The sequence below is a fragment of the Delphinus delphis genome, chromosome 18 (assembly GCF_949987515.2).
Source record: "Delphinus delphis chromosome 18, mDelDel1.2, whole genome shotgun sequence".
Lineage (NCBI taxonomy): Eukaryota > Metazoa > Chordata > Mammalia > Artiodactyla > Delphinidae > Delphinus > Delphinus delphis.
Window position 1 is genome coordinate 77,217,807 of NC_082700.1, and position 20,963 is coordinate 77,238,769.

Here is a 20,963-nt window from a genome sequence, read left to right on the forward strand (position 1 = left end):
GAGATCTCCCTCACGCCCCACCTTGGGGCCCGGCCCCCCGCAGCTCACGTCCCTTTTGCTGTGACAGCGGCCCCGGGCCTGCTCGTATGGGCCTGGCCACAGACACCCTGAAATACCGGGAAACAAACCGCCCCAGAATCCTCGTTTTCTTAAAGATTTATTTTATTTGCATTTATTTCGAAAGCCCCCATGAAGGAGACCCACCCTGTCGAATCCTTTCTCTTCTAGACCATTCGCAAAGGTGTGACCTGTTTTAAGAGAAGGTGATATTTGAGGGGGAAAAAGAAACCCTACAGAGCGGAAACATTAAGATTGACTATTCACATGTCAAAAAAATTTGCCACTTTACGGAAGATTCATCAGGGTGTTTTTTTTAAGTTCTATACAAATTTTGTGTTTTAAATGCCTTTCAATAAAAGAATTGATTTACACTCACCTTTCTTTCAACTTTGCTTCACCTTCGATGTAATGCAATAAAAAGGTATTGCTCCAGTTTTCATTCTGGGGAAATGTGGGTTTCCTTCTGGTTGGAAGCACCGGCGTTAAACTGACAGTGTGGGGACAGCAGGGGGCTTCGAGCGAGGGTCTCACCGTGCCCTGCCATCAACTAGGAGCGAGTCGGGGTCCCTTTGGCCTCAGTTTGCCCACCTGCGAAGTAGGGACAGGTTTGCCAGCTGTGCGTCTATCTCAAAATCGTCCTGGGTTTACAAAGTAAGACATTCGAGTCCCACACCCTGGCGCAGACCGTGAGTGTTCCGCTACCTGGCTGGCCCGGAAATGGGCCACCTGCTCATGATGGGCTCTCAAGCTGCCCCGGGCAGAGATTCGGGGGCACGGTGGCCCGCGGCCCTTGTCCAGGGTGGAGGCCTTGCTGCCGTGTCCTCTTCATCCTCCCTCGGAAACTAACTGTCTGATCCCTGTCCTTTCTCCCCAGGCCACGTGGTGTCCCGGGCCAGCTCCCCCAGGGGCTGCAGGGAAACAAGCTGAGCATTGCTGCATGGCCACACCACAGACCAGCGCTCTGTTTCCTGCACGAGAACTCATTCAACTGGCAACGCCCCGGGAGGCAGGTGGACCACCACCGCTGTGCAAACCAGAGTGCTTGTCCACGGTCACACAGCTGGGAAAGCACAGCAGAGACCCTTGGATTCCGTCCTCCAGCTGCTGATGCTGCACTCTGACCACAGGTGGAAGGGCCCCCTCTTCTGTTACGGGCATCACGGGCAGTGGTAGAGCAGCAAGGCCTGACCTGGGCAGCCGGCCGCCCGCCCGTCTGCAGGAGCGCTCGGACGTTGGTTTACGGCCCAAAGGAGGGACTCGGAGCCGGAGGTCTCTCCTCCCTTCGGGAATGACCCCGGCCCACGTGGGGCACACGGGTGATCAAGACGCCCAGGTCTTCTCTCCGGGGACCCGACTCTCCGCCCCTGGGCCCCCGATGGCCAACGATCCCCCCTCTTGGTGGCGGCCACCAGACTGTGCTTTCTGGGAACCATCCACCCTCCACGTGTCACAGCCACTGTGAGGGAGGGGTCCGAGGAACGGGGCAGGGGGACAGGAAAGGGAATGCCCTTGGGGGGCCCGGGATGGGCAGGCTCTACGGACGCTCACGGGAGGTGGCGTTTCCCAGCGTCAGAGCTTCCACACCGGGCAGAGAAGGTGAGCTCCTGGTGTGTAACTCGCCGACCCCCAGGTGACCGTTACTTTGCACAAAGTCGTTTTTAGGTCAGGAATTTCTCAGGAATTTTGTCGGCGAGGTGACAGTCCTTCTCCGTGCTTGGCTGCAGGTCCCAGGCGCGGGACAGGCAGCAGGGCTGAGGGACCCTGTCACCAAGGACACTGGCCTCTCCAGAACCGGCGTTCCTCAGCTCAGGGCCGGCGCTCCGTGGGGCCTCGTCTTCACCGGCTGTCGCCCGGCCCTTTCAGTTGGGCCTCGGTGGTCCTGAGGTTGAAAGGGTTGTAGGGGTGGGGAGGGAAGGGCTTTCCCGGGCTGACAACGTGGGAAGTGTCCCCAGAGGGCGTCCCCTTTGATCTTCCTTCCCCAGATCTCAAATCTGAGCCCGGCCACTCCCCCCAACATCTGCTTCTCTGAGCAACCACCGAAGATTGTGCTGATGACAAAGGGCGGGGTGGCCTAGGGAAGATGCTGTCCTGGCCTCTGCCTCAGGGAGTGGGGCCAGAGGGGGCGGCCTTAAGGACAAAGGGCCGCGTGGGTCCTGCCCCGCGCAGAGGGAGACTGCCGGTGTGACGGCGCTCTGGTCCCCAGCACCTCTCTTCCCTTCGCTTCCCTTCGGACCAAACGTCCTCAGGACACACACATACTTGTGCCGTGTGTACCCAGTGGGGGTGCCCACTGCTCGACCCTAGTCACTCGGCCTCCGCGAAGCTGTGGGCCCTCCTGGAAGATACTGAAATCACACGTGGTGAGCCAGAGTCAGCAGTCAGAGAAGGAACTTGTGACAGAGACCCCGGGAAAGGAGGGTGGGGAGAAGACAAGGTGCTTACATTTGTGGGAAATTTTCGCCCAGCAGGAAAACAAGCGGGTTGATCTTAGTAGCCCTCCCTGGCTTGCCTTCTGCCAAGAAAACAGAAAGCCGGATTCTTACCCTCTGTGGACCTGAAGGCAGGAACGGTTTGCAGAGGCAGAGCTCGGGGTGGGCCCTGACAGTCCAGCTGCCGGCCCGGCAACGCGCCTGTCGACAGCTCATCATTTATAAGCGTCAGCTTCCATAGCTGGGTACCGTTTGTACTTTTTCACCTCTTTTCTCGACATTCTGGAATGTATGTACGCACACCACATGCATCGCAAAGACAGACGCCAACTCCTGAGTCGACGATCAATAAGCCCTTGGATGACACATAGGGACGTCGGTCCTGAGAGGCTCTCATACGATGGCCACACCCGAAGGCAGCCGTGGGGAGGGGCTGCTGAAGGCACAGTGTCTGCCACGGGGGACCCCGAAGGCACCTGCTTCGCACTTGCAGACACCCCGTGGCATCAAACCCAGCTCTGCTCGGGGTCCCAGGGTCCTCGCGCTGCCCGGGGCTAAGCTTCCAGGTATAACCCTCGCACGCCAGCACACATTCACACACACGCAGGCATGCACGTGAACGCATGCATACACACGCACACACAAGCACACGCTATGCCCTTCCTTTTACAAATGTCACTGCGTCGGGAGGCTGTCCCCCAACACCCTCAAAGCACTACCTAAAAATACTCAGGACATCCTCCTTCCAGAAGGCGATGCCCCTGCTGATCGAAAGAAAATTAGATTGAACGACTGGGGGAGACGTAATGTCCATCATCAGTAAAAACACGTTCAATTAGTTCATCTGCTGGTTTCAGAGCAGACAAATGAGGGGCCGCTGGGGAACACCCTGTTACAACGAGAATCTCTTTAAAAGACATGTCTCGCTTCTTCCTGTTCAGCTCTTTCTTCCGTCAGCACTGGGTGTGCGTGCACGCTGACTGGTCTGATATTATTTCATCCAGTTATGAGTTTCAGCCCAAGCGTCAGGCCGCAGACACAGGAAGTAGGACCAGGGTCGCGGACGGCAGCTTCAGAGCCGCGACCTTGGACGGGGGCTGGGTGCAGTTCTGTGTCCTCTCTTGTGTCTTCCAGCTCATCCTCTCCCCCACCTACCCGACGCGACAATGTCCAGAGACCGCAGATGCCTGTTTATGCCGCCGCCTCTGAAATGTGTCCCCTTCTGTGGGGAGGAATGAGGCCAGCACAGGAAAGACGCTGCACACGTCTATGTTTAGCAGGCGGTCTGAGTCTATAGATGTTAGGGTGTCTCGCGTCCCTGCCCCTCCCCAGCTCGGGGGCCCCTTCCGTCTTGTCAGCTGTAAAATGCGTCTCTTTTTAACCCCTGAGGCATCTGCAGATGAAAGGTGAGGTCGTGAATGGGGGTGCTGACAGCCCGCCAAGGCCCGGCAGCGGGGGGTCCCCTTTGTCTCGGCCCCTCTGACCTCCCGCCCTGGTCTGTGGGAACCGGACGGAAGAATGTGGCGCGGAGAGCGCGGGGTGGCGGCCTGGCCGGGACAGCGGAGCCTGTCCCGCTGCTGCAAGTACGTTGACGTCACCCTGGGCCCCCAGCCGCCCCTCCGTCCCGGCCCCCTTCAGGCTTTGCGGACGAGGCCAGGGCAGCCCCGGGCCGAGGATGCTGTCACACAGCATCAGCAGGAAGGCAGGGACCCTGCGCGGAGCCCCGGGCTGGGGATGGGAAGATCGGATTGAAACTCCGGCAGGAAAAAAGGGGTTTCTCGGAAGCAAGTCTGCACAAACACACAGAGATCACCTCCGCATAAAGCTGAGCTCTGTCTAGAAGGGGCCATCGCTGTGGCCGTTTCCAGGCAGTGAGGGGCCGTGTCTTCTGGCTGGGGGCTCACCGTGCTCCGTAACTTCACTTGACATACAGTACAGATTTGCAAGAAAATCTTACAAGTCGCTCATGACACAGCTCTTCAGCCTTCAGGGTGGTGTCTCTGAGGAGGTGGCTCTCCTTCAGACCCGAGACCCCGCACGCCCAAGCCCTGAGACCCCCTTTCCCTACACCCTCCACAGGGGCTTGTCCGGTTCTAAGAAAAAGGAAAAGCGATTCCCCAAATATTGTGACACCGATTTTCAGAGAAGACAGGTGGCAGCTCAGTGCCCGTTTATCTTGTGGCTTCTTTTTCTAAGAACACAGATCGTGTTCCCACTTTAAACTTGTGTAATTCTGTTCATTTATTTGAGACATTAATTTTAAAAGCCAGTGAGAAGCCCAACATTCATAGATCAATAGGGGCTTCAGATAGTTGAAGACAAGAAAGGCCACACTGTGTCCTGACAGCAAAGTAGCCTTTTCTCCCCTGAAAACAAAAGGTATTTTAAAAAATTAACTCAAAGCCCCTTTAAGGTAAAAATAAGAAGCCGGTCCTGACCCAGGATCCGGAGCACATGGGATGGTTACTGGGTGAGGAACCTGCATTTCCTTGCTGCCGATGGTTAAAGGTTCACAGGTTCCCCTCCGGAAAGTCCGCTGCTCTACAGTGCGGCAAGTTCTGTGGGGGACTCATTGTGAATAAACAGCATCACGCCAGTCTGCTTTCAGGTACAACTTAAAGAGGAATTGAGTTAACAAGACAACGCGATTTCTCCCCACGTCTGCTGCAGGAGCACAGGCATCTGAGCATTCCTGCTTTCCCAGGAATGAAAAAGAGGGAAGGCTTTAATACAATTCCTGTGTGTAAATAGTTTTAAAACCGAAAACATGATTCTGATACGTGGCCTATGTTTTTTTCGCAACAGACTTCATCGACACTGACAGCGTATCAGGTTTTATTCTGTTACTTATGATACGTTACAAAAGGAAAAAGCAGTGAGCTCTGTCTTAGGTAGGAGAAAGGCAACGGTCTCACATAGTTTCCAGGAAACCTTTAAAATAATCTTTAAAAGTTTATGCATGGTTTTATGAGATTTAAAATATAAATTACAGGAGTATATTGTTCTCTAACAAAACTCATTTTTGGAAGGTTTTGCAAATATATCGTCATTAACATTTTTCCTTTTTTTCAGATAAACTCAGGGACTGTATTCTTCCACACCGAATTTTTTTTGTACTGTACTTCAAACACAGGAGAAGTTGCAAACGTAATTGTTTTATCAACGCTATTTCTAACACAGGAGGAAGTGTCTTAGGTTGACTGTTAGAAAGGCTAGAAATGCTGGATGGAGCGCACGGAGCCCAGGCCTCCAAGCCCACCTGACAGCCATGCTGGAAAGCTGCTCGCTGCCCTTATTTCCTGGTTATCTTTCTAAACGGAATCCGTGAGAATTTCATTCTCCACAACCATGATCTGCATGCAGGAAAACAAGCTCTAAAATGCACAGAAAAAACAGGAAAATGCAGGTAAGCAATAAAATTAGAAAACACAGGCATATCTTTTAGTAATTACACGTTTTCCTTCTTTTCAGCTTTAGTGCCCAAGGCAGCAAGGCACTGAAGGAGGATGCTGAGTGTTCCGTGTGCCACATGCCCGCTCTGTCCTAGGGAAAGCACACGGTTTCTGCGCCGTTCGGCGGAGCCTCAGGCTGGCCCAGTGGACGTAGGCCGCTTGTCAGGACGGGAGCCAAGGCTGCTTCCTTGAAGACGCAGGAATCTACATGAATGAACACCTGCATTCCACTTCTAGACTAACGGGTTGAACTTAGAGTAATTAAGTGTGCTGAAGATCGTACCAACAAATGCACTAAACCCCTCGATCTCTTGCTAGTTAACCTAGTTTTATGTCAACTTTTCATCCGTAAAATGGGCCACCAGCATCTGCCGCATCACCTCTTACGGACGTCAAGCCACGTCCCCGTAGGTTTTCCCGAGCATCACATCGAAGAAGACAGCACAGCTGAAGAGCTGCTGACGTCTTGGTCTGTATTTTAAATTCAAATGAATCAAACGGGTACTTTCAAGGGCTTCTTTCATGATGGAAATGTCTCTAGCCTTTACTCACCCACCCAGTTCCCCAGAAGGTGGTCACAGTGCTGAGAGGAGGAGATGGGTGTGTGGTGATGACCTTGGACCCCAGGCCCCGGGAGACAGAGTTTACGTCCAGCAGGAAAATGAAAACTGGAGACAAACACCGTCGACTCGACTGGACCCCCCCGTTGACTCGGGTGCCTGGGTGCTTCTGTGAACACCGGCCTCTGGCCCTGAAGAATCTAGACGGGGCCTCAACTTCCTCGCTTTCTGTGTGTCTGGGTTTCAGTTTGCACCAGGTGGACTGGGTTAAATTATCATCTTAAATGGGCAAAGAATATTTTTAAATACTCCAAGGAAAGCTGTGGTCAAACTAATGTTTAAGTGTCATCAGATCACCTTTGAAGAGGTGTTCAAAATCTTGGAAGTTGCTCGTGCCGTGAGCGTGAATGCGTGAGCGTGTGCGTGTGCATGAGCGTGTGCGTGTGCGTGAGCGTGTGCGTGCGTGTGCGTGAGCGTGTGCGTGCGTGTGTTTATTCTCAGAGACCACCCCCTCCACAGCCCTGCCCAGTGGTGCCCCTCCCCCCATAAAAGAGGTTGGAATCAGAAGCATGAGAACCTTTCAGCTCTGGTCCAAAGAAACACCACTTTCCACTGCTTGGCTCCTACCCCAGCCTCTCTGAGTTCAGTCACACGGTGCTTTCAGCTGTGACCTCCTTTTATAGGCTGAATCGTGTCCCCCCTCAAATTCATGAGTTGAAGTCCTAACCCCAAAGGACCTCAGAAAGTGACCTTATTTGGAAATGAGGTCATTGCTGCCGTAACTGTTTAGGATGAGGTCATGCTGCGTTAGGTGGTCCCTAACCTAGCATGAGCGATGTCCTTATGAAAAGGGGACATTGGAAGACAGACACACAGGGAGACGTCATGTGAAGATGAGGCAGAGCAGGTGATGCTTCTACAAGCCCAGGTGGCCACCAACCACCAGAGCTGGGGGAGCACGGAACAGCTCCTCCCTAGCGTTGGAGCCAGCCCTCCGGAGCGAGAAACAACGCGTCTTGTCCTCTCTAGCCCCTGGTGTGTGGCCCTACGGGACTCCGACCGCAGGACAAGGGTCCCCCTCCCGAACACAAGGGGCGCATCTGCCCCCAGCCCCCTCTGTCTCACATCAGGAACAGCGGGGAGTTTCCAGAAGACACTAAAACAGTGCTTGTCACTTTGAATTCCATCTCAAGCTCATAGACTTTTCTGCAATAGTTGTTAAGTCATCACAAATGCTGCAATTCCAATTGGACTTTTCCTGAAGTTACGAACGTGACTGTATCTTCCTTGGTTCTAGAAGGCGCTGAGTGTTCACTACAACTCCTCTCAGAGCCTGCACCAGCACAGCGCATGCAATTCTGAAATCAGAAGCGTTTGTCTTTGGATAGATTTCAGGCTCATGGAGGGTGTGACCCACAATATACAGGTTCCTGGGGTCGTCCTCTCTCTTCTGGTTTTGTCCTTTCTGTGAAGGAGAACCAGTGACTCTGGGTGAAGGGCAGCCCATGGCCATGCCTGCTGTTCTTTCCTGTTTTTTTTCTTTCCTAATTCAAATTGCTCACAGCACCACTTTTCTTTCTTTATTAACTAACGTTTAATTGGGTTAGAGTTTGGGGCTAAGTTTTTTTATTTTTATTTTATATTGGAGTAGAGTTGCTTTACAATGTTGTGTTAGCTTCAGGTGTACAGCATGGTGAATCAGTTATACAACTACACATGTCCACTCTTTTTTAGATTCTTTTCCCATATAGACCATTACAGGGTACTGAGTAGAGATCCCTGTGACTTGTTTTAATCAAGCAGATGAGTGAGCCATGGGCCCGGGAGGAATGATTTGAGAGCACAGGCCCCCAAGGCCCAGAGCGAGGAGGCAACCCCGGGGGGCGGGGGGGACGCACCACCAGCTCCTGCAGCAGGAAGACCGAGCCCTTCCCGAATCTCTGAGCTCCTCCCAAAGACCAGCTCCGCCGTCTGAGCTGAAGTGACCCTGAGGATATCAGAGGGAGATGGCTGTCCCTCTGGCCGGGTCCTGGTCACGAATTCTGCATGGGCTCCGGGTAATGCCACGTGGACGTGTGGTCAGTGTGTGAGCTGGCCCATGTGGCCTGTACTTTCACCTCTGCTTGTGAGGAGCAGAGAACAGGCTCAGTGTCCAGGGCAGCTGCCCGTCCCGGGGTGCGGATGACGTGTCCAGCGGCATGGTCTCCTCTGTGGGGCATCCGGCCCTCCCATGAGATGCCTGTCTGCGTGCAGGGGCGTGTCCTGGCTCCCTTTTGCAGCCAGTTAGTCCTGGCGTGATGCTACATTCATGGGAGAGCATGGACCACGTGTGGTTGGCTACCTGAGGGACAAAGACAGAGTGATGCTCTCGGCTCAGCGGGCACCGGCCAGGGGAGAGCTCTACACGGCTCCCTGGGGCGCCTGGGTGTGTGGGCGACAGCCGGGCTGCAGAGCTCTTGAGCGCCCACCCCAGACAGAGCACGGCTCCCATGAGCCCAGACGCCACATGAGCAGGGCCGACGAACGGCTTCCTGAGGACAGCAGGGAGGGCCTGCACACCGAGAGGACGTGCTGATTAAGATACAGACCTTATCCCCTCGACCAACGAGGTGGCAGCTGGCTAGTCACTCAGCAAACTTGTTTATTGTTGATCATGGAAGAAACTCAGACCCCAACAAAATAGAGAGAAAAGTGCAAAAATCCGTGTGTACTCATCACCCGACTTCGGTAACTATCACCTACACCCCCCTCGTTCCAGCTACACCCCCGCCTAGTTCCGCTCCACGTCTCCAGCTTGTCGTGAAAAACGTCTCATATATTGTTTCGTCCATAAATATTGAAGTTATGTGTCTTCTGTCTAGCGAGAAGAACTCGCTAAAGCACAGTGTCAGAAGTGGAGTCCCAACAGAGTCTTCAACAATATGATTATCAAAAACACCGTTTCAGGTTCCTGTTGTCCTTAGAATGTATCCCTATGGGGATGTCACTGTCCAATGGCGGAGTTTTAAAGTCACTTGGAAGAGATACCCACCATGGTCATGCCTCCACTCAATACGATCGTGTCCATTTATGTCATTTTGGAATTTTTTTAATGTCGCTTGAATTTTGTTTTATAATTATGTACAATATTTACTTGGTTTCAAAGCCAAATCTATAAATAGGACCAGAGATGGTCTTGGCAATCAAGGTACCGAGGACACAGAATTTAAGGGGATGTGGCCATGCTTGGGCCGTGGAGACGCCCCTCCTACGGTCTGCAGCTGCCCGGCCCTGTCTTCAGGGCCAGGGATCTTGAGAGAAGTCTAGCTTCTATTTCTGACCCCTCTACCTATTTTCTTCCCCATAAGTAACTGTTTTAAGTTTTTATTTCATAGTTTAATCTTTCTATTGCTTTTTTTTTGCTGTACGCGGGCCTCTCACTGTTGTGGCCTCTCCCATTGTGGAGCACAGGCTCCAGACATGCCGGCTCAGCGGCCATGGCTCACGGGCCCAGCCACTCCGCGGCACGTGGGATCCTCCCGGACCGGGGCACGAACCCGTGTACCCTGCATCAGCAGGCGGACTCTCAACCACTGCGCCACCAGGGAAGCCCTATTGCATTTTTAATATAAGTAGATACAAATATATCTGTGTCTCTGTGTATAGATAGAGATGTGCATATATAGGTATAACTATATCTGTATCTATACATGTATAGAAATTTTGAGGTGCCCTCCCCCCTTTCTTATGTAAATGGCAATGGACCATATACACACTCAGCTCTTCTGACACTGCGTGGTCCTCCTCTGTGTCTAGGTGTGAATGAATGTTGTTCATTCAAGAAGTCCCCAGCTGATGGATATTCAGTTTTTGTCTTTGCCATTACAGTCATTGCTGCGATGAATAACCACGTGGATGTCATTCTGTATTTTTGCCCATGTATCCCTGGAACAGATTCTCGGAAATAAGACCTGCAGTTTTCCTAGACCGCGGCCGATTCTCTCCGCAGAGGCTGCCCCGCGTGGCCCGCAGCGATGTGTGAGCATGTTTACTGGACAGCAGCACCAACAGAATGTGTTGCTAAGGGCTTGGGCTTTTATCTGATAGAGGAAACGCGATCCCTCGGTATTTAAGCAGAGCAGAGGATGGGCTAGGACCTCCACGTGCTTGGAGGGATTCTGGCTAGAGGCAGGAGGTTGAATCAAACTTGCACAGAGAGTGAAGTTTCATAAATGTAATGGATTCTTTGAATGAACGAATGACTGCTGGGGCGAATAAATGAAAGTTGCAGTTAAGCATCAGTCAGCGTCACTTGTCAGCCCAAGCTGCAGGTGACCGCGGGGGGGCGGGGCCCCTAAGTGCTCCCTGCCTTGGCTTTGCCCCGGCCTGGAACTCCCTCCTCGGTACCAACGTCAGCCTCTATCTCAGCACAAAGCTCACGTGGACTCGGTTCCGGGGCATGAAGTATGAAAATTCTCTCATTCTGCTGCTTTGGAAGGATGACATTTCCTACCAATAATTAGGCCTTGTCACCAGGCGGCCCCGTGTGAAGGTGCTGACACATCGCTCCATAGCAGTGAGTGATATGTGTAAATAGCATTGATTAGAATGTGATTGCAAATGAACGACGTGATCAGGTCTTGACACAAAGTGTTCGTGCCCCGTCAGTCACTGCTCCCCTCCAGGTGTGGCATCATGCCCCCAGGATGCTGGCTCTCGTCCCCCTACCCCTGCCCCGCCCACAGCTCCCTCTGCAGCCTCCCCTGCGGGACCCCATGCAGGTCCTGCGGCGGACGTGCCGCGGGGAGAAGGGGACATGGGGACCGCAGGGCCGATGCCCAGCCAGGCTCTCCGCCCAGACCAGGGGGAGGCGGGCAGTCTGACCCCCTTGTTTATCTGCTTGTCTTTGTATGGAGGGTGAAGGCTGCTCGTGGTATTTCTACTCCAATAAAAAGGCGGCCACGGCATTTCCTCTTCAGCTCCACGGGGACGTGCGGAGGGAAGCTGGGCGCTCACGGCAGCCTCGGCCTGCGCCCCGGGGCTGTGCTGGCGGCACCGTCACCGGCGGGGCCTCACCTCTCCTGCCGTCGCAGCCCAGGACACTGAGACTGGGGGGGGGGGGTCCACGAGGAGGGGCCAGGACCCCCACTCGAGTGGCTCAGGTCCTGAGTGCCTCCCGCTCAACCCAAAGGCCCGTCACTTTGCCCACATCTTGGCCTCCCCAGCGGCTCTGCTTACCGGACGCTCTCGATAGAGACCCAAGTGTTCGCAGACTTTAACTTAATCACATTGCTACCGAGTCGGGCACAGAGGATACAGTTAAATTCACACGGAGCAGAGATCTGTTCCCTCTAAACGCCAGTGTCCCCAGGAAGTCTCTGCAAAGAACTCAGTTTGATGAAAATTAATGGTTTTAAAATAACTGAAATTCATTTCTCCATCTGCCATGGCACTGACCTTTCTAAATCTGGGTGTAGACCCCAAATCTTGTGTCTTGAGCTGAGAAAGGAGCCCAGTCATTTTCTCACCTGCCATTTCTTTAGACGCGGTGAGGAGGTGCTCAGAACGTGAGATGTTAAGCTTCCCAAGCCACGCTGGAAGCAGGGTGAACAGAAGGGTGTCCGGGAAGTGGGGACTTTTCTCTCCTCCCCAGTCATTCGTCAGTTACTCAGTTTAAGTACGATTGGTGAGTCCATTCCTGACACGGGGCTACCTAGGTGCACACCAGCCACGACAAGAAAACCGGGGAGGGCAGAGTTGTATTTTCCAGCGTTTGGGAATCTCGAAGAATATGTACCAAGAGCAAAGCATCATTTTCATTTCTTTAAAGAATAGATGTCTTAGGAAAGAACTAACTGATTCAGCTGCCATTTCACCCCCCGGAAAGGCAGCACGAGACGCTTCACGAGGAAGAGGTGAAAGGTAAGTCTCTGGTAGATCCTGAAAGAGTTTCCTATCGGGGGTGTGTGTGCGCACACACCTCTGTGTATCGGGCTCCCTGACAATACTAGAGAAACGGACAGATTACTCCTGACAAGCAGGAATTTCCACAGACACCAGCGTGGCCCGGGCACTGACTGTGGAGCCGGCCCTGTGGGGCTCCGGTGTCGTTGTCCTTGATCTTGTGGGTCGCAGCCTCACCTGGTCGGGGTGCAGGGTAGTCACACCGGGGCCCCACACGGCTCACAGCCCTGGGACAAGTCACTCATCTGACTGTGCCTCAGTCCCAAACAATAAAATAGAACATTCAAATGCAGTCACGTGCAATCTATGTTTTGGGGTGGGATAGAGTCATCTGAGGACTAAACAATGGAAAAACAGCCTATCCATGACTTATTAAATTATAATTAAAAACTTAGAACAATTTCCTATGATTTTGTGAGACTCCAGATCCTACTCTGCAACATTCTTCTCTTCGCAGCAAAACCAGACGATGGTTAGGAAGCCCCTCTCCGGGCAGCGCAAACAGCCAGCAGCCACCACCCCCAACACACTCACACACACCCCCCCACCCCCAACACACACACACACACACACACACACACACACACACCGTGAGCACATCCCTCCCACTCCAGCTGCCACCTCCCCCCCAACACACTCACACACACCATGAGCACATCCCTCCCACTCCAGCTGCCACCTCCCCCCCCAACACACTCACACACACCGTGAGCACATCCCTCCCACTCCAGCTGCCACCTCCCCCCCCAACACACTCACACACACCATGAGCACATCCCTCCCACTCCAGCTGCCACCTCCCCCCCCAACACACTCACACACACCATGAGCACATCCCTCCCACTCCAGGCCGTTCCTCCGGGTTTACGAGATACGGAGCCCCCTGTAAACTGAGTTAGTTGCCCAAGAAAAGCAAAGCCCCTGTTCCTGAGATACAGCTGAGGGTGCTGCCGCCAGTTCTGAGCCCTGTGGACCTCTGCAGTGAGAAGGAAACCCAGCATGCCCACGGGCACTCCCAAGAGTGGGCCCTGGAGCTGGAGGAAGGAAATTTCGAAAAAGTCCTGCATGACTTGAAAGAGACATTGTCATCCAAAGAGTAAGAGACAGTTAAAAAGAAGGAAAAAACAAAAGAAAGAAAACAATAAAATAAAAGCAAAGGGCATCAGCTGACCCCCTCTCTGCAACCTCCTAAGAAGGCTTCAAACAGGATCGCAGCCACAGCTGGTTACGCATTGCATCTCTGAGTACCGATAACACGACGAAGGTCTCCGTCTCTGAGCAGTTAGTCAAATCCAATCCCAAGGTCAGTTCCATTCCCATGAAATGGACCGCATGCAGGAAGGGGCAGAACATTCCTTTCTGAGAGCGACCGCAGGACCACCACCTCCTTGAGAGGGTCTCTCAGTGGGAAAGAAGAAAACCTTGCTGAGAAACACGTCTCTCCCACCTCCTCCCCCTCTCCTTTTCTCTAGTAATATCTTTGTTGAAAACCACAAGAAATCCATTGTCCCCCAGCCCCCTCCCTTCCCCCTCCCGAGTCTGAGCTCCCTGTGATTCTGGGTCATCCCTGCTGCAATAGGCACAGATGTCAATCTTGGGGTATCTTTCCTCGATGGGTGGATTTCTGTATCTGTTACGGTGAAATACTGTCGAGTTTCCCCCAAGTTTGAATAGGACTTGCAACTGGGGGACGTGGCCCCATCCTTGATCATATCCGTGTAATCGTCACCAGTAATTGTTACAATAGTTTCCTGACAATGACCTCTTCCAGCCACAGAATTGGGGAGAGCGCCATGCACGTAACCACACCGTGTAGGGTTTTTGTTTAACAAGACTGTCCAACTATGAACAGAAAGGAAAAACAGAGAAGGCTGAGTATGTATTTAAATGCAGACAATATCCTAGGACAAAGTCGTTATTTCCCAGCTCAAATCAAAATTTTAAACAGTTTACTTCCTTTATGTCTTCCCAAGAGTTTCACATAACAAACTTTCAGTGTCATGACTAATAGCGGCTCTTGCCAAGGATTGCGCTCTTAAAACCGCTCTCCAGCCTCCGTGATGTGCAGCTCACTCCTTATTACAGGAGGCATTATGCAGAAGCGCCCGCGGTGATGGGACGTGGCAACCCCGCTGTGAGAATGCCTATCAGAGGTTCTTTTAAGGCCCTTTCTCAATTGTCAGCAAAGTATTTTTTAAGGTTAAAAGGTGTAAAATTATTCTGAAATGCTTTTCTGACCTGTCGCCTATCACGGCAAAGAGCTAGAGTTCATTTTTTTTTCCTCTAAAATTGTATTTTTTGAAATGCGGTAATATTATAAGAATAAGCTTTCTACGAGGAAAATAGTCCCCTGAAATGTTCATGATATTTTTTTTTGCATGCCTTCTGCTCCAATGACTGCAAAATTAACCACTGTTTCATGCTTAGAATTTTATTCCTGATGCAATTTTTCTTATCCCAAGCCTCGGCGGCTGCAGAGAAATTAATATAAATGACGGTTACTTTTTACATCTTCTTTTCTCTCTGCTTTTTTCCCCTGTGCCTGTTACCGTGGTTGCTTCACATTCTGTCAATGTCAAGTCAGGTTCGCCGCTGGCTCGAGGTCCAGCCTGGTAGGGTGGAGGCGAGGAACACCAGCTGGCGCTGTTGGAAACCAGCAGAAGGCGTGGAACCTCTCGGTCATCCGCCCCCACGGCTCCAGACCTGCCCGCCGGGAGCAGGCCGGGGCTCGGCCAAGCATTCCAGGTCAGCGATCCTGACCTTTTACACCCCTGGCCCGTGGGTCCCCTCTTTTCTGCGGTGTGACGTTCCTGGCCATCACTGACTGCTTAAGGTCCACTCAAACGACTAGTCGTTTTTGAAATCCAGCTGCTGCCAGGCCCCGGGGACAGCATCTTAGGTACAAGGAAAACGCCTGAGAAATCCACCCCGTGAAGCCGGCACCACCTCACTCGTCAGGGGGCAAAGGGGGAAGCCCGTGGGGCGGGATCGCGTGAGCTGAGCCCGAGCCCAACGGAACCCACTACACAGGGGCTGCTCACGTCCCTCTCAGCCACGCTTCTGCACCCAGCTTTTCTGACTTCTTTTCCTTGCTCTGTGGCAGTGCGAGGCCCTGCAGAGCCGGTCCTGTTCCCTGGCTCAGTCTTCAGGGAGTGACGGGATAAACCCTGTGGATGTGTGAAGGGTGCTGCCCATAAAGAACCTGCCCGGCGTTGACCTGCCTCCACCGTCACCCGCCCACACCTGGGAGTGGAGGTCCTGGGGGCCCGGCTGGGGCTCGCAGGGCCGCCCGTGTTTGCACAGCTCGCAGAAGGAAGGTGCGCTAATCCATCAGATCCTGTCTCTCCTCACCACTGCCCCCCACCCTGCGTCACTTCCCTGTACAAGGTGCTGGGACCAAGTGACCGCCAGCCTTTCTGGGGCCTGGCCAAGGTGTTAGAGACCCATGACACTTGGATTAGTTGACATTTCTGTGTGGTTCACACAGGCTCCTTAGTGCAAGGGGGACTGTGACCCCGGGCTGGGCAGTGAGGGCCGTCAACTCAGGAATAATCGGAATTCTTCACAGGACAAGAAAATTTTAAATTAATTGAAATCTTACAGCTCCTACAGGAAAGAAACTTGATAGGTTTTCCCCAAATTTGCTAACAATCTTTTAAAATTTGAGGTGGTGTATGTTATCACATATGTGGAATCTAAAACACAAAACCAATAACTGAATATAAGGAAACAGAAACAGGCTCACAGATACGGAGAATAAACTCGTGGTGACCAGTGGGGAGAAGGAGGGGGGAGGGGCAAGACGGGGCAGGGGATTAAGAAGTACAAACGACTCCATATAACGTACATCATCTACAAGGATACGTTGTACTCCATAGGGAATAGCCAACATTTTTACAAGTTTAAATGGAGTATAATGTATAAAAACCACTGTGATGTACACCTGAAACCAATATATCATAAATCAACTTACTTCAATAAAAAATTGACATGTATGTAATAAAAATAATTTGAGGTAGTACATGAGAAGCTGACTGTGGGACTTTCCCTGGCGGTCGCGTGCTTAGGACTCTGAGCCTTCACTGCCCAGGGCCCGGGTTCGATCCCTGGTCAGGGAACCAACATCCCACAGGCCACACGGTGTGGCCAAGAAGAAAAAAAAAAAGCTGGTTTTAAAACAACGTTTTCTAAATGATCAATAATTGAAAACAAATTCGCATTGACCTGGAAGAGTAAAGACTGAACTGTATTTCTCTTCTCTCTGTGGGAAATGCCAGAGCAGGCAGGCAGACCATGGAGGAAAGTTCTCACAGAGGAGGGCCAGGCGGGTAATACCGTTTTCCCCAGATTTTACGACATCTGAGGAACTGATCAGTGTATTAACATTCGTACTTTGCTGTGATTTCTCATCATTCGAAACAAATCTTCACGCTGGTCCCTAACTTTGTTGTTTTTTTTTTTGTGGTACACAGGCCTCTCACTGTTGTGGCCTCTCCCGTTGTGGAGCACAGGCTCCGGACACGCAGGCTCAGCGGGCATGGCTCACGGGCCCAGCCGCTCCGCGGCATGTGGAATCTTCCCGGACCGGGGCACGAACCCGTGTCCCCTGCGTCGGCAGGCGGACTCTCAACCACTGCGCCACCAGGGAAGCCCTGTATTTTTGACTTTGCGTTCTCCTCCCGCAGAACTGCGGGAAGCTCAGCTTTCAGCTCCTGGTCTACCCCCGCCATGGTGCATCAGTTTTACACCCAAAGACGATACTTTAAATATGACCCTCAACCCACCCCCACCCCCAACCTGTTGGTGAAAACAGACGAGGTTCTTCTTTGCATTAACGTGGGGTCAGTGCCCACACGGTCGGCCACAGCTCGGAAGGAAAACAAATAAATACAATTCTGTGCATCTCGTTGAAACCAGTGGCCAGATTTCGCCGATGTAAAGAACGCTTAGAATCTGCCTCTCCCTCCTACAAACTATTTCACCTCCGTAATTCAAAGACGTCCCACCGGCGTCGCGGGTTCTGCTCCTGAGTGTGTGTGTCCCCAGTGTCACTGAGCTGTGTGTCTTGCCTCACATGCACAGCACAGACGCGCTTCAAACCCTGGTTACCTCGTGGCCCCTCACACTCTGGGGCGTTGCTGCCGGTTCTGATGAACGACAGAGTCTCAGAGACACGAGACGGGACCCAGGCTGGACCCCAACGTGACCCTGAGGAATCGTCCTCCCTCGAGCTTCCTCTTTCCATCAAGTGCTACCCTGCCCGCCTCTTGGGATGTTTTCTAACTACTGATAAATGAGAGAATACACTTAAAATGCCTCATAAAGTGCTGAGTGCTGCACGGTTCTAATTGCATTGTTGGAAATGAGTTTTGCAATCCTGAAAATTTGTACATCTCGTGTTTGGATAAATATGACGGAAGAAAAACGTGATCTTTGTAACTAGACCTAAATACGCTTGCACACAGTGTGACACGGGAGTGTATTTAAGGTCTCAATTCCCTCCTCTGTACAATGAGACCAATAATGGGATTGAGGAGATACTGTAATACAAAGTGCTCCGCACGTGCCGCGTACACAGCGATTGCTCAGAATATCAGCTACTGTCCTTCTCGTGATTAATCACCTGAGCTCGGAAACAGCCAAGTGATCTCCCACGATGGCAAAAAATTGAAAAACCAAATAGTCAACCAACACGTATTTGCTGAGACCTTTTCCATGGCCCTGAGCTGGGTGCGAGTGAGATGAATAAAAAGAGAGCCCTGAGAAAAGACCTTGGACAACCCAGGGCCCAGGTGCTGGCTGTGCTGCTTAGGGACTCTCGAGACCTCAGGGGCGAGGTCCTTACCACTCCGTACGTTTTTGGAGGGAACTTATCTCGCTGAGACGATCCTCCGAAGTGAAGCTTCTCGACAGCTTTGCCCAGATGCCAACTGGAAGACTAGCTACGCCTCCTGCTTGGAAGCCGTTGCCCCCCGTCTGGTCTTGCGCCGCCCTTGCTGGAGGGGTGGGAAGCACCCTTAGAGGGGCCAGTGCAGGGGCTGAGGCCTTGCCAGCTCTGTCGTGGCAGCACATCGGGGTAGCTTGGGGGAAACACAGTGGGCTGAGCCTGAGTCGCTTCATCACTGTGGCGGCGAGGAGGCTGCCGTCCACGTGGGCCGGCGGGGGCGACGCCAGGGGCGAGCGTGTCTGCACGTTTCTGCTGGCCATGCGCGCACGTCCCCGCAGACCCCAGCGTTGGCCACGGTCTCTTTGCCAGGCGGGCGCTTGGACAGTTTTCTAGACATATTGTCTCCTGAAGCGACTCAATGTCACAAGGAAAGATCAGGGTGGGCTCGCAGGCCAGCAGGAGGCTGTGGATCATCTTGGCAAAACCTGCCTCGGTGGTGGCCAGTCACTGCGTCCATGAGTCATAGGTCAGCAGGTGCCCACACGTGACCCTCCGGGGACCTTCTTACCCCACACGCAGGCTGCATGGTCCTCTGTCGAAGCCATCACTGTACTGAATAGGAAGTGGGAGAAGGGCGGAGACCTGAACTATGACTAGGGAAGGTGCCCAGGTTGGGCTTTCCGGGGGGGAACGGAGTTAAATCAGAAGATCGAGTAACTTCTGAGTTTGTCACTGCACATCCTTCTCCAAACCCCCAGAAACTCAGCTGCTCAGAACGAAGCTCAAACCCTCCTCGCCCTGCGGTCCAGCCTGCCTGCCCACGGCGCCCTGGCGCTGCCCGCCTGTCTGGTCCAAGCAGCCCACACCCCTGAGAAGACTGGCAGCAGCTGAGAGCCTTGGGCAGAGCAGACAGAGCTGAGTGCAAAAGGCCAGCCTGCGGCCACCCCAGGCCCTCCCGGTAAGGATACGACCAGTGATCTCACTGTCACCCACAGGAGCGACACTGTTTGCCTGGAGCTGCTGCAGCAGAGGGGGCTTGGGGGCCTCCTGGCCAGTGCCTCTGTGCACGAGCCGATCCCAGCCCTCGTTCTAAGCAGAAGAGACTTTCCCCAGAGAACGGGGCAAAAACGCGCTCTCCACTGATACTGACCTTAGAGGAAGGCAGCCCCACAAGGCACCACTCTCCCGGGAGCCCTGCAGACTTGGGGCCCCCAGGAGAGAGACGCAGAGAGGTGCACATCCTGCAGCCACGGCAGAGCCCAGGCGCGGTGAGCCCCAGTGCAGACCTGGCCGCGTGCTGAAGTCCCCAGGAGACGGGAGACGGGGTCAGGCTCCGCCAGGCACACGAACCGAGGATGCCACCAGTTTCTGCGAAGAGAGCTTGGCCGGGGCCGCCTGACTCCCCACAATAAGACTGATAACCGGTGCTGGGACAGCCAGCCAGCATGGAGGCCAAAACTTCACAGTGAGCTCTGAAAACACCTGGCTTGAGATTTTTAAGTTGTTAAGAGGAAACATTGTGTCTTTTAAAGGTTTACTTTATGGCACTCTGACAAAATGTGGGCTGCAACTGCGGCTACGGAGGGATCCGGCCAAACGTCCATCTTATACGCACTTTTCTGTGTGAAGTTGTTTCTGATGAAATTGTATAACAACCACATAGAATATCTTTTACGTGTGATTTTTGCCTCACGATCAAAAAGGTCCATGTTGCCGAAGTGCTGAAGGGCCTCCGCAAGGTTCCCGAGGGCCTCCCTCGTTCCTGAATTCCCGTCACTCCCTTCGAGGGGACGTCAGGACAGTCCACGGGTCCATCTTCTTCTGGTCAATTCGTCTCTGCCCGGATTCTCATTGGCCGATAACTCGTTCATCTCAAAAAATTCTCCATCTTTTCCAAATCCAAGGTTTTCCATTTTCCTCCTCAGTTTGCATTGTGTTTGCCCTGTATCTGATGGTCAGCGGAGACTGACCCAAAGTGTACGGACGTGACAATGGTAGAGTGAAGAATTCCATCCCTCGGTGGGGAGGGCGCTCAACGGACGCTGCTCTCACAGGCGGTGGGTCCATCGGTGGTCGTTCTCACACGCGACAGTGTTCACTCCCGCATGCGACCCTGTAACTGCAAGGGCTTCGATAAAGGCTACTCAGGCGATGAGGAAAAGATACGACTAGTTTGGAGGATCTGCTCATTTAGAATCGAGACTTTGTTGCTTAAGAGAAAGAAAGCCTCATGGATCGCAGGGAACAGGAGATGCGTGTCCGGGAAGAAGAATGCTCCCCAGAGGGCAGGGGCCGTGCCTCTGTCTCCTATCCGTAGTCAAATACAGTCGGGGATCGTGGGTCACGTGTGGGAAGGAAGGTCATTTTCTTTGTTTATGTGGGAGCTTGGCTGTTTAAATGCAGAGCTTCTCAAAGACCTTTCCCCTTAACATATAAAGCGTTTAAGACAGGCGTGGAGGGCTTCCCTGGTGGGGGACGCGGGTTCATGCCCCAGTCCGGGAAGATCCCACATGTCGCGGAGCGGCTGGGCCCGTGAGCCATGGCTGCAGGGCCTGTGTGTCCGGAGCCTGTGCTCCACGACGGAAGAGGCCACAACAGTGAGAGGCCCGCGTACCACAAAAAGAAAAAGACA